This window comes from Lissotriton vulgaris, chromosome 4_1, assembly GCF_964263255.1.
Source record: "Lissotriton vulgaris chromosome 4_1, aLisVul1.2, whole genome shotgun sequence".
Taxonomy (NCBI): Eukaryota; Metazoa; Chordata; class Amphibia; order Caudata; family Salamandridae; genus Lissotriton; species Lissotriton vulgaris.
This window is the reverse complement of record NC_141691.1, coordinates 1,496,618,962-1,496,632,907: the sequence shown is the minus strand read 5'-3', so window position 1 is coordinate 1,496,632,907 and position 13,946 is coordinate 1,496,618,962. Positions and strand designations below refer to the sequence as shown.

The window sequence follows — 13,946 nt, the reverse complement described above, 5'->3', positions numbered from 1 at the left end:
TGGTAAATGCATGCTGAGTATTTTGCAGCATTGTTCCTTCATCCAACACAATTTCAGTAAAATCAAAAGGTCTTGGCTAACACCAGACCTAAACATGACAGCAACAACGACTTACATGATAATATAAATGAGAACATCAGACATAAGCCAGAGCAAATAATGGAATACAGGATGCTATGAGAGATGCATTGCACTAGATGAGCATCATTAAAGAAAAGTGTTAAACATAAATTACGAATGTACATCATCAAATCATGGGATATATCCATTGAATAACAAGAACCGCACCATCTTATTTAAACTCTACAGCTACATAGGTTTTACAATTTTTTTTAATGAGATCGGCTTTCAGAAAGAGAAGGTATTAAAGAGCAGTTCTCTGATATCCTTTAGACAAATAGTAACTTGAATGAGTTACTCCACTGCAGTTTAAGAGTTGCTATCAAGTCAGCCGATCTGGCTTATGTAATATTTATAAGGTTTCTAAATAAGCATACACTAACTGCTTTTAAGTGTACATGTTGTTCAGCAGTAATGTTAAAACAAAAGCAAAAAAGGTAGAACTGATGAATGTCATCAAGGAGTGTGCATTATTTGTTCATCCTATTGTCTCTCTTTGTTTTTTGTAGTAATGACAAATCGATGAGAAGGAAAATGTGTATTGTTTTGGAATGTTGATTTTTATGTATGTTTGTGAAGCACAATATCACCCACAAGGCCGCTGGTGCTGAGCAGGTGTGTGTACCTAGCCCTGCCTATGGTAGGTTGGTTTATTGAAAAGCCAGGTCTTCGGTTTCTTGCAGAATTCAAGAAGCGAGGAGGAGGCTCTGATGTGGAGTGGGAGTTTGTTATTGTTTTAGTTTACAATATTACTGGAAAGAACGGGATAGGAATGCTCTTCGGTTCATACATTAATATTATCAATGGTACTGGACCATACAATGAATTGATTTAAATTTACAATGTGTGAAAGGCCTGCTCAAGTAGGAATGGACCATCATGAGCAGAAGATCAAAAGAAAGCAGGGGCATTCTTAAAGTGTGGGTGCGAGTTCCAGAGCCAAGCCAGAATTTAAATGATATCCATATTTTTTAAATTTGCATACTGTAATTTTAAATGGATCATTTTTATAGTTAGTTGGTAGCCTTGAAATATGGCATTGCCGTACATCTTATGATGCAAAATTGACTTTCCACCGTTTAGTATTACTGGTGGCAATAGCTATTTGACCCGAAAACTGATATGTTTCCAAAGTAAGCTCACCTTTAGCTTGTCACTATGTTTAGAAGCTGGTTATTTGTGATTGTTATCAATCAATGATACAATGCTAAACCCTCACGTTTTTAAGGAAACTGTTTATTACAAATATTTAAAGGCCCATCATTGGATCAGAGGTTATTCGATTCAAATTTCCATAGTAATAAGCTACTGTGATTTTCGACAAATGGCCCAACTGACTGAGTGCCCAGCAATTTTGAACTCACAAGACATCATTTCAAGGCTTCACATGGGCCGGGTCCCTCTGGGTCTCGGACAAGGTAGTGTTTGGAAACAGATATTGAAACGTGTCCCTTTCGAGTCCTGTATACATGCCCCTAACTTCACAGGCAAAATCCCTAATTGTTTTCTGAGCACACTCTTAAATATACAGGTTATGCCCCTTTTAGGGTCCCGCTTAAATTTTTCATTCCACTTAAAACCCTGCATTATTTAATACTAAGGGGTCAATTATCAGTTTGGCGGTCCATGGACCACCAGACTTACAGGAGTGCAGAGGTGGCGGTTTCCTGACTGCTCAATTACAGGTCGGGTGGTCAGACCGCCATGGGACCACCAATGCTGCCAGGGAACCGCCATTCCCTGGAGGTGGTGCGGTGGTCCAGAGGCCGAAATATGCTTGGCGGGCCGCCTTGATCCGGCCAAGCATATTACGAGTTCCTTCTCAGCCAGGATTTACATGGAGGTTCTTTCTCCATGTAAACCCTGGTGGAGAGAATACAAAGCTGGCCCTATAGGGCCCTCTGGTGCCTCATGCCCTGGGTATGCACACAGGAGGGCTCCTGTGTGCATACACACCAGTTTCTGCATTCCATGGACTTTTCAGTCTAGGCAGTGCAGATACTGTTTTTGGCGTTCCCATTGTAGTGCCTGTTTTTAAAGGCACTGTCATGGAACGCCAAAAAAAGCCCATAAAACACGAGTTTGACTCATAATCTGGCAAGAGGCCTCACCATGGGTTTGGCGGTGCAACATCAGAGCGGACCTGGGGCCCTAAGTGCAGCTGGACAAACTAACCATTGGATTCATATGAAGGAAACCCAGGCTGACTGGGCGGGTTAGAGGCGTTCACAGGCCCGTACTGGCCGTAGCGGGCACCAGGCAATCCCCTGGTGTGCCGCACGGGTGTGGGCCGGTTTTGGGCCCCTGGGGGCCAATTTTGTTACAGGGCTGTTTTGGCAGCATAGCTGCAAAATCGGCCCTGTAACAAAATCGGCCAAAAACTGGCCCTGGCAAAGAACTCGGCGGCACCCCCAACCCCCGATATTGGGGCTGGGGCCGGCCGAACACTTTGCCAGGGCCAGTTTTGGTTCCGAGTCCGGCCCTGGGCGTTCATCCTGGTGAAGCCGCCTTGCAGTGCCAACAGCCCACTCCTCTAGTGCTGCATTGAAATATGCTTGCATCACTGACGCGGTAATGGCACTGGCTGCGTTGCCTTAGCACCTCACTGGACGAGCCTGCCCCAATCGACAGCTTCCAAATGATATACTTTTCAGCTCCTCACCTTCAGCTTGTGCACATTCAAGGCAGCTGTGATTAACAGGACTTTTTTTGCAAAGTTTCTGTGTAGTTACAAGGGCAGCCTCAATCTTCCGTCAATTTTTCGCATTAACTATGATTATGCTTTTACGGTGAAAATGCATTTATTTTAAAGGTAACAATACCAACCAGGGGATGAGCTTATGTTTCATCTATATTTATCAGCACTCGCTGCGCATTTGTGTCTTCATTACCAGGAAATATTAAGGGACATTGTGCCATCTATTCCTGTTTACAGTTTATTATGCAGAGATAGGAAACACTTAGCATGTAAAATGAATGTAGAAATTATTCCTGGATAGAAACACGGACATTTCCCTCTCGTTGGCTCTTTCTCCTCCATCACCGGATCAGAGTGTAATTGTCAGTAATCAGGCCTGCTTGCTGCTGATAAAACCACTCTGAATGCTAGCAGCCTTCTTTGTGTGATGACTCAATTATTCCAGAAGTGCCTCATCAAATCTGCCCCATCAGCTGGGCTAATAAATAAGGAGAAGAAACTGGCCCCCCAAAGCAAATTATAAATCCATTTGCATTAACCATTTCTGTGGTCCATGGTCAGCCAAAAAGAAAGCATGGCAGATTGTGTTAAGCTTATTTGAATATGTTTATAAGGTTTATAGCACGATGCATGTTTATATTTTTCTTCCTTTTCCTTTTTGGAAGAGTTTTTGGACACGTCGGTAGTCGCTGGCCTCTAAATGGAGCTCTGTAAATCTCAGCAGAGCCCCAAGCTCCCTCTGAAGCTTGCTTTAGAACAGAGATAAGATGGAAGCCAAAATCTCTCGGTGTCTGCAAAGTGCAATGGTATAGTGTGTGTAGAAGCAGGACGGGTTTAAGGAACTTTAAGTGCTTTTATGTGGACTTGTTAAACTTCTTTATGCATCTTAAAGTCATTCACTAAGCAGCTTCTTTGGAGTCGAACCTCAAAAAAGAAAGGTGTCGAGGAGGTGGCATTACATACTCTTTGACCGCTTCCCCCAGTGACGTCACTGTGTTGACCTCTTTGACCGTCCTTAGTCCAGCAGCAGACTTCTACTCGATGCTAAGGAGCAGGAGCAAAGATAACTGGTGAAAATAAGAGAAAATAAACAGGGCTCTGAGAAGTCTATTTACATGCTGTTCCTGCTGCTGCCTTCATGGAACTAGAACAGTGATAGGGCGTCCAAAAGTTGTCAGAGATGGCTCCAGCTACCCCTTATTGATGTCCATAGCTGCTTCCAAGGATCTGTTCTTTTAGGAGGCATTTAAGTCCACCACTTCCTTCTGTAGTAATGCACCGCTTTTCCGTGCACCGCAATCATGAATTTGCATTTACGTTCCTCCAAGGCTTCATAAAAGGTGAGTGAGTGGCAGTCCGCTTTTTCTTTTTAACAATCTTTTTGTGAGGCCTTTTTTTGCTCCTTTTGTTTTGTTCATGGTAAGTACATCATTACACACTCAATATCACATGACATTCTTTGCAGTGTATCATTTTCCTCAGGGCCGGAGTGGCCGTAGCGGGCACCTGGCGTTTGCCAGGGAGGCTGGAAGGGTAGGGGCCGATATTGCACTAGCGGCGGGAGGGGGGTTCGGGGGGGGGGGGGGGGTGGCAGTTTTGTTACTGGGAGATGGTTTTGCAGCAGGGCTGCAATATCTGCCCACAGCACTGCTTCACACTTGCCCCAGTGTGGGAGCTGCTTTGGCAAAATTGCCAGGGCTGGTTTGGGTTCCCAGTCCGGCCCCGATTGTCGACACCTAACAGCATCTGGGGGGGTCACTAAAATTCGCTGACTCATCAATTAAATCAGAAGGCAGAAAGTTAAAAAAAGGAACAATATAGAAGCTGTACCAAACTGTGAGCGGGATTATTTTTTGATGGAACATGCTTCAGAGTTTGTCTTAGAGTGTATACCTAAAAGTCTTATTATGACATCCTAGATACAGAGAGTATGCACAAGTGCATAATTAGACTATATTATAAGTCATATCTTTAGGGCTTTCTTGAATTTAATATGTACTTATTCTGTACTGAGGGTTCAGGAAGAAAGGTCCAAAACAATAGATCTCGCAACGTATACCGTTAAAGGAGGATCACCAGTAATCTGACATTAGAATACCTCAGGATACAGTCAGGGAATTTAGATGTTGAGTATGTGCCCTTGAACATACACCATGAATCTTTTGGTAGAGAAAACAATTTTAAAGATAACTATTTTGCCTACATGGAACACTGATAAGCAGTATGTTCATGTTTAATATGCTGTCTACCACCTGTCTGCATCAACAGACATGCTGTTTTTATTGTGCTAGCTGCAGTTACCAGGAATTCAAACCCCATTACATAAATATTAAAAATGATTACCAAGATACAATTTTCGAGAGGGGATGGAGGTGATCATGACAACTGCTAGGAACAGCCAAGAATTATATGATCACAGAGAAAGCAGCTGCGTACTACATTGATATTAAGAGTAATGTAGCGCAAGAGTCATATAGTGCACTGAGCCAAAATGTGTGCCAAGATCCATGACTTTTCCACAGAAATGAAATGCAATGGCTACATCATAAACAGTACCTTCAGTGGTCATGGTTTTGGGTTCCACCAAGATATTTTGCTACTGGAGATCAGTTGTCTTGACAGAGATGAGTTTCCAATGTTTAAGCTGGATTGCTGTTCTCTAACTCTCACCCCCACATCTGACGTAGCAATGCTGGGGTTGCTCCTTCTTAAACCTAGCAGCGAAGACATTGAACGAGCTACCCTTTCATCTATCGAGCATCCCATCTCTTCCAGAGATCCCGAAGTCTGTGAACACCTGGGTATTTTACTAATCATCTGGAACCTGCCAGAGCTCAGATACTCTCATGGGTGACAAGTAGTGCTCTACAAATCTACTGAGTTATTGATAGGCAGCTCTTCTATATCTTCTGTCGTCAGTTCTCATTGGTTTTACTTCCTGTAGGATCTGAGAGCTATGGCATATGGGTGTGCAGCCTATATGGAGTAAACGTGCCCTTCCAACTGCTCATCAACGATACTTGTAATTGCATTAATGCTCTTTCAACTAACATGTTATCTTTTCTGTATCAAAGACAGCATGATACCAGCTCTCCCACCAGACAAATGTGACACTATTCCATCCAGAAACTGACTTCAGAACACAGTGCAAATCCTGGTATGGTCACACTTGGATGAAGGTGCTGTTCTTCTCAACAGTCTCCCTGGAACCACTTTGGCCCCAGTGAAAGGCATACTACATGCTGTGCCAGTTCTCTAGCAATGTTTGAACCGGTTTCACCATATTATGTTTCAAGTGTATTTAATATTTCAGCTAAAAAGCCACACAAGTAGCAAACTTATATCTACACAATTAAACAAAGATATGCATGTTTAAAATAATGAACTGAGCAAATATATAGTCAAAAGATTTTCAATTATAAATATGAAAATATCACCCATATCTCTTTAATCTCTAAGACAACACAATGTAGAAGTTGACTGGGAAGATGGTAAGATAATAGTAGCTAGGTCAGGCCAGTGACAAAGAATCATGGCCTTGTTACAAACCCTTACATTATGCTTCCATAATGGCGAAAGGATCAATAACAACGAGGTTTTTGTACATAACAGCATGAAGTGAATCAATGTCTCAACTTCGCCCAAATCACAGGTACACAGCTCTGTGCAATTATTCTTTGAGTGCCATTTTTATATAGGTTAAGACTCGTAAGATTCCCAGCCTGAATTTTAAGTAAAAACTTCTTTTGGTCTCTAGGTGTATGATGTCCATGCAGAGTTTATAGAATTTTTATAATCTTTGTTTCCAGATAAAGCGATAATAAGCTGCCTTTCCCACATATTTTGGCATAGCAGCCATGTATTATCCAAGTAATGTGTTTTGATGATTGCTTATGAATCTCGGGGCACCCAGGTAGACTGAGCATCCTATTGTTTTAAAAGTTTGCACAACATGGACCATCCATTTTATTTTTGTTGCGCCTTCACTCCAGTACCGAGGAAACTTCACTGCTTTCCTCATATCATCAAGACTAGGCGCACCTCCTATAGAGCCAATTATTAGGATACCCTGAGGTGTTTGGCTAAGAAACTAACCACCTAAGCAGCACAAGAGGAGCCAGGACATTGCCAAACTGAAAACAGAGAAGTGCAAGAAGGTAAAAATACCCAGAGCAAACCTTCACCCAATTAAACACATCTCGGATTTATATAACATGCCAAGAGATAAACGAACTGCTCAACCTCTCTCAAAATTCAAAAAAAGCATACTTGAAAGAATCTGTTTAAGGGGAATTACCTGATACCTGCACGGAATCTTTCTAGATGAAGCCAGTCTTCTGAAATTCTTTCCACCTGCGTTTGTCAAGATGGAGAATAGCAACTTGGATCGATATCACAAAAGATTAGAGAAATCAAATCTTAAATTAAACAACTTTTCTTTTGTTTTTATTAAAATGCTTAGGTCTTGATTTGTCTTGTTCAAAAGTTGATAATGCCCTGCGATCTTTTTTTTTTAAATCTATGTATAAGTGCGCTAGCTTCCACTGGCACAGTACAGTATATTAATCAAATTCCACGAGTGATGTCTGTTTTCTGAGAGAAATGAAAGGCATGGCTTTTCTTTTTCATTCCAAGAAGTATAACTTAGTTAAACTGGCTATAAGTAACGCTCTTTTTATCCACAATGAAGTAGATTTCCTCTCAACTGTTAATATGAGATTTCACTACCAGAAACACCAACCACATTTATGGTTGTCCAGCTACTTGTCTACAACACTAATTTCATGTGTATTTGAAGTAGCAAATTTGACATTAGTGGTATAATTAGCAGCACTCAAAATATCCTTTCTCTCTCTCTGCATTTGTTATAGAATACATCAGAGGCCACATTTTTTGGCTTCAGTTACACTTCTGCCAAGTCTTTTCATCCTTCACAGGGGACGGACAGGACCGTCTTCGCAGTAGACTGCCTTGTCACTCTGGCTGATGTAGAAACCTAATGGGAAAATAAATATTATTTGAATGATTTGGAACCTCATTTTCTCTCACCTTCTTTGGGTCAGCAATAGTCCAGCCCCGGATCTGCAGTACTCTATGCAAGGTTTAACTGACTTACTAGATCACTGACTGCAAATGATGCACTCCTCCCCGTCCAGCACTACTTCTGAAAAGGTTGCCAGCATGCATCTTTTGAGAAAACCAGACGCTGCAGATGAGACCTTATTTGGCTGGCTTTGACCCAACCCTGTGCTGTAGCTTGTAAATAATTGAGAATGTAGCAAGTAGGTGTGTGGCAGGATTTAGGAGTCAGCAGTCTGTCCAATGCAACTTTTTTACCTACTATTGCTATCAGCCGCTAGTCATAATAACTCATAAATCCTCTTAACTAAATGTATTCAACAGGTCCTTGTTTAAGGGGGCTCCTCGTGAGTGACCTGTTTTTAGGGCTTTTTGCTAATTTATATAGCGCAAACTCGACCCGAAGGTATTGGGGCGCTTTACATGAGAGCCAGTTACATTACACAAGGTCACTTTTTGGCACATGGGAGATTAAGTGATTGGCCCAGAATCACAGGTTGTTAAGCCAACGCCAAGTCTCATACCTGTGAACCATCAACATTTATTTAGTCATATTTCTGTCATATAAATGTTTCTCTAAGGGCCTGGTTACGAGTTTGGTGTTGCGCCCCGCCGCACCACCAATCCTGTGATTGGGCCGCCTGCCAGATTACGAGTGATTCTCATGTCTGGCAGTCTTTCAGTTGACATTTCCAGGGCGGTGCCCTGAAAATGGGCACTGCAGAGGGAACGCCCAAAACAGTTCCTGCATGGCATGGACTGAAAAGCTAATGCGGTGCAGGACCTGAGGTGCATGCACACAGGTCGCCACATGTTGCGCCCCCCTGCTTGCAGCCCATGGTGCAGAGGCACAAGGGGCCCCTTTAGACCCCCCTTTGTTTCCACTCGCCAAGGTTTTCATGCAGGATGAACCGCCATGAAAAGCGTGTCAGAGAGATAACTTGGAATATGCTTGGTGGGTCTGCGACTGTCCCGCCAAGCATATTGCGTACTCCTGACCACTGCAATACCGCCAGGGAACAGCGATTCCCTGGCAGTTGCAGCGGGCCATTGCAGGTCCGACCACCCTAATTGTAGTAGAGCGGTCGGAAGACAGTCATCACCGTGCCCCCACAAGTCTAGTGGTCCGTGGACCAGCAGATTTGTAATTAGGTCCTAACTCTCATATACAGTTATATGTACCATGTTAGGGGCACAATTGTGTACTACTGTAAGAAAAAGTAGGAGGAATAGCAAAAGGTAACATGAATGGCATACCGCTGCATGTGTTGGATGAGTGTTGGAGGAAGTGCAGTGTTTAATTTTTAAGGTTAGGATCAGGAAGCTCTTATTTGTATAGCATTGATCCCTTTGTATGTTATTTTTTTCTGGTGTTGCTGTCCGATTGGAACATCTTTACATGGTGTCCATGGGAGTTGGCAGCAAGATCTAGAGGCAGAATTCAACCACCCTTGATGAGCATTCTCCAGAGCAGGTCATCCTGTACTTTGGACTGAATCTTGTTATTCTGGCTTTTCTAAGGGTTGTATGACAGAGGCATGCATGGCTAAACCACGTGTGCCTCTAAGACATGGCCCCACCAACAAATGCGTCTGAACAATGCATTCATTTATCACGCATGCCTTTACTCCGCAATTTCGTGGTAAAGGCATGACTGGTAAAGGGATGTGTGGTAATGATCACACCCCATGCCCCCACCCTGATCCCTAAAAACGACCCTGAGCCCTAAACACTACCTGACACCCCTCTGAGCCCTAAACACTACCCTGACCCCCCTGAACCCTAAAAAGGACCCCTACCTTGAACCCTAAACCCTACCCCAAACTCCCCTGAGCCCTAAGCACTGCCCAACCCCCAGGTCCTAAAAACTACCTGTCCCCAAGCTCTAAAAACAACCCCGATCCCCCCTGAGCCCTAAACAATACCTGCCACCCAAGCCCAAAAAACGACCTTGACCCCCTGAGCCCTAAAAATTAGCTTGAATACCCAGCCCTAAAAACTACTCCCAAACCTTAAAAACTACCCCCACAGCTCGGTTCCAGCCCCACTTCCTCTCCCGATCCTTCCTGTTCCTGGGCCCGCCCATCCCAGCATATAGACAGTGCACTGCCTTAACCACCCATATGCATGATGGAGATATGAGTGGTTGAGCTTGCTGGGAAACGGCACGCGTGGCTCTGCCCACATTGTAAAGACTGTTTCCCCTGTTTAACACCTTCCTGAAATTGAGGAATTTGAGCATAGCAACTCTGTTGTGATTGATGTATTACAAGTTAGTGCTATAAGAATAAATTCCTGCGACTTCATTTCCTGTTATCAGCTTCAAGACTAAGCATTTCTAAGGTCCTGGGTTTGGCGCTGGCATTCTGCTGCCCATGCCTACACATTTATTTCACTCCTAGTCATGTGGTACAAAGGGGTTTTAACTGCACTAGAGTGGCTAAACCAATGCTGGCTTTATCTGTATGGATGCAAAACCTATGTGGTACTCGTGGGAAACAAGGCCAGACTCCAAAAACCATGTCTTTCAGCCACTCCGTTATGTATTGTCAATAAATAATTGCCTCAGGGAAACATTTGTATGTCTGACTGGAGCACTGGCAGAATGGGCTTGGTCAAAGGCTTGGTGGAAGGAGGCCCTACCCTACTGTCACTAAGATCTAAATTTGATCCGTAGAGATCAGAATTCAAAGTCGAATTCTCAGTCAATTTCAATGTATTTATTTACAATGTAGAATTCAAAGTACATAAGCGCCATCTTTAGCTGTGATTTTTCTCCTTCGGTTAGTTTAGTCCTTCTAAAAGACTGTGCTTATGTCTACTTAGACAACACTGTCCAAAATACTAAATGTAATAATTCTTGCATTCCTGTGTTATTGCGTATTTGTTCCAAATTTAAATAACAGCATATTTAAAAATGTTGAATTTCACATTTTCATATGTAATTTCATGTGCCTCTGAAAACAGTAATTATTTAGATATGTTGCATTTCACATTTTCATATGTCATTTCATTTGCTACTGGAAAACAGTAATTAACCATGCCACATTCTGGTCAATCAAAGGAGCACCTCAACTGTAGTGCAGGGAGAATTATTTTTGTAAATGGAGGCAATACAGTAAAATAGATCCTGTTAAACCTTTTGGGTTATTTTTGGGATCAGTTATGGGTTTACTCACTCTAGAAAACATGCCTTTGTTACATTAACCGTATCACCGCTATTTTTTACTCATTTCGTGAAAAGCAACTTTATATTTTTGTCTCATTATTCATTGTTCTCTCTTCAAAATCAGTTACTCTTACCCGTGTGTGAGGTTGCATGTCACCGAATCAGAACAGTACTGTACTCATATAATCATTTAGTGCACTCCACTAAGAGTTGCTCATTACTATTTCAACAAAACATACATTTTCTTTCGGTCTCTCTCAAAACACACCATGACTTTATATTAGAATTGTTAGGTAGCTTTCCCCTTGCATAATATAGGCCCTATAATGGACTTCTGCTGCGAAAAGCTCTGTTGCTTGTATATTATAAATGCTGGTACTGGTGCTTAATTTGAGCCAGTGGAGCCCACCAGAAATAATTTTTGGTGTCTGGTGCTTATTATTCCTCATCAAACATTGACCCGAACACAAGAGAGCAAAAATATAAAAAAGGAGAAAGAAGGAGATGACAAGAAACGCCACAAAGGGAGAAGGCAAGAACCTGCAACTGTGTGGCATAGGGGCACGGTGGGTCTGGTAGTATGTTGCAGAGGAATGAGGGGGATTAAAGACTACACATTTAGTGCACAAATATTTAACATCGCCATCCAAAGCTTCTGAGAAGAGTTTTTGGCCACCATAACACAGCATTTATTTGTAAAGCACACGTTCACCCAGAAGGGTATCTTGGCGCTGAATAACAGATGTCTATTGTTACCAAACTCAATGGTACTCCTTTTATTGAGCTCAGATGGATGAAAGGCTGAGTGAACCATCCAATATTTCAACCAGTGACCATGAGGTCAAATGCAGGACCCTATGTGGATGCATCAGTCCACTAACCCACCATACCAGGCATAACCCATCACTTATACTTTTACAAAGTAAGCACTGGCTATTACAGGTTCTTAACTCGTCTTTGCTGACTTATCGTGATTAAGACTGCATGTACAGGATACATACTTGACACTTGATTTTACAGAATGATTGACATTTATTTAATTAACATCCGACATACGTTTATCAACACAAGCACATCTGCTACACATCTTTGGTTGTGTTCTTTTAGATGAATACAGATCTTCCACATATGGTTTATCTTTAATTGCAAGCCTTGCATCTTGTGCCTTGTGCACTTAATTGATAAAACAGAAAAGGGGTACAATGGTTCTTTATGGGTCTTTAAAGTACATCCTTGATCTTCAGGCACAGAAGAATAGGCATGTATTCATTAACAGGTCCTAGTGAATATCAATCACATTCAACCTCTAATGACACACAGGCAACACTAGATCGTAATTAGAAAATAAATACTCAAAATGTCCCAGTCTATAAACTAACAACAGTAAGATGCTTCAGGAACTAGCATAAGATAAAGCCATGTGGTAGTAAGTAACTTCTTTGAAACCTGAATTGAGTAAATTTATAGAAACATCAATTGTTTGCATCCATAGCACTAGAGTATTTTTGGGACTCATCTAGGGTAAACATTAGTGGAATAATCATTTTTCGTATAACTCACAAAGGAAAAACGAAATGGATCCTGCCTACTATTGGAAGTTTGTAACTTAGTAATGTTCTTCGCTTAGGCTCTGACTTAGGTGTTAGGTAAAGTCCTATTAGTACAATTGTGATCATTATTGTTATTATGAAAATTGAACCCATAATATATTTACACGTATTTCTAATGTAACACATTCTCTTTGAGTCAGACCCAAACACATATGTTTAGTTGCTTGTAATAGGGTTTCAAGACACAACTTCTCATAGTGCAGTTCATTTCTTCTTCACAGCAGTTAGATTTCTAAAAGATAATCCTTATCTCTACTCCGTGTTCTTCAAAAATGTTAACCTTATTTCTTCTGTAACTTTTTCTTGGTCTTAGGTTAGTCGTATGTAAAACAAAGAACTAAAACAATAAATAGCTAGCAGGCACAGTTCAAAAACCTTTCTTCAAATGTTACTGGCTTGAAGTCTTTTCTGTATTTTTTCTCAAGAATCCTACTACTTTATCTTTCACGGAAGTTCAAATATTTCAGGATGTGCATTGCAAGGATCTTCCAATGTGATATTCAAGACAGTGTTCATGTAATTTGACCATTCAGATGCTGAGTATCTGTGACAGGGCACCCGAGCTCTCGTTGATCTTCTCTGAAAATGTTGATTCTGATCTATACCAATTTCATCACTAGATTCCGTTTCTTCCGGTATGGTCTCTTGGATTTGGTCTATTGAAGAATGTCTGTGCTCATAGCTCTGTGGCCTCTAAGCTTGTCGATTTGCTCTTCTTGTTCCAGTGCTTGTACCCTCGTCTGGGTCATCTTCTCCTTCTTGCACCTCTTCAGTGGTATTTTCACTCTTTGATTCGATCTCTGATTCTTGGTCATTAGAGATCTCAATACCACTCTGAGTCACTTTAGGTACTTGCACTAGTCTCCATCTTTGCTTGTCTTCACCTCTCTCTTCCTCCTGTTGATGGCCTGGAAACTGCGCTGCTGGTCTGGGTGGTCTCTCAACTGGTGGTGCAACCACCAAGGCTCTTCATTCAGGATCATAGACTAATGGGGCTTCTTCTGGATTGCTTACTCTTTTGGTGTGAGAAGTGTGAATCCAGTTTGGAACTCCAGCACATTTAACAGCAGCGTGCATAGTCAGGATCACATTGAAGGGGCCTTCCATCTGGCTCAGCGACAAGTCTTCTGAACTTGCTTCTTAATCATGACCCCATCACCAGGATTGTACTTGTGGAACTTTTCTTGATGCAGGTGTGATATGGCAGCTGAGACCTGATGAGAGACAAAACGTATCACATCAGCCAATAGTTTTCAGTATTCTAAAATCA

General features: G+C 41.9%; 1 protein-coding gene across 1 annotated transcript in view; it reads left to right on the top strand.

Annotated features, from left to right (window-relative positions):
* ST18 (ST18 C2H2C-type zinc finger transcription factor) overlaps nucleotides 1-13,946 on the top strand; it is a 428,044-nt gene that overhangs the window by 135,045 nt on the left and 279,053 nt on the right. The gene's annotated exons all lie outside the window — the stretch shown is intronic.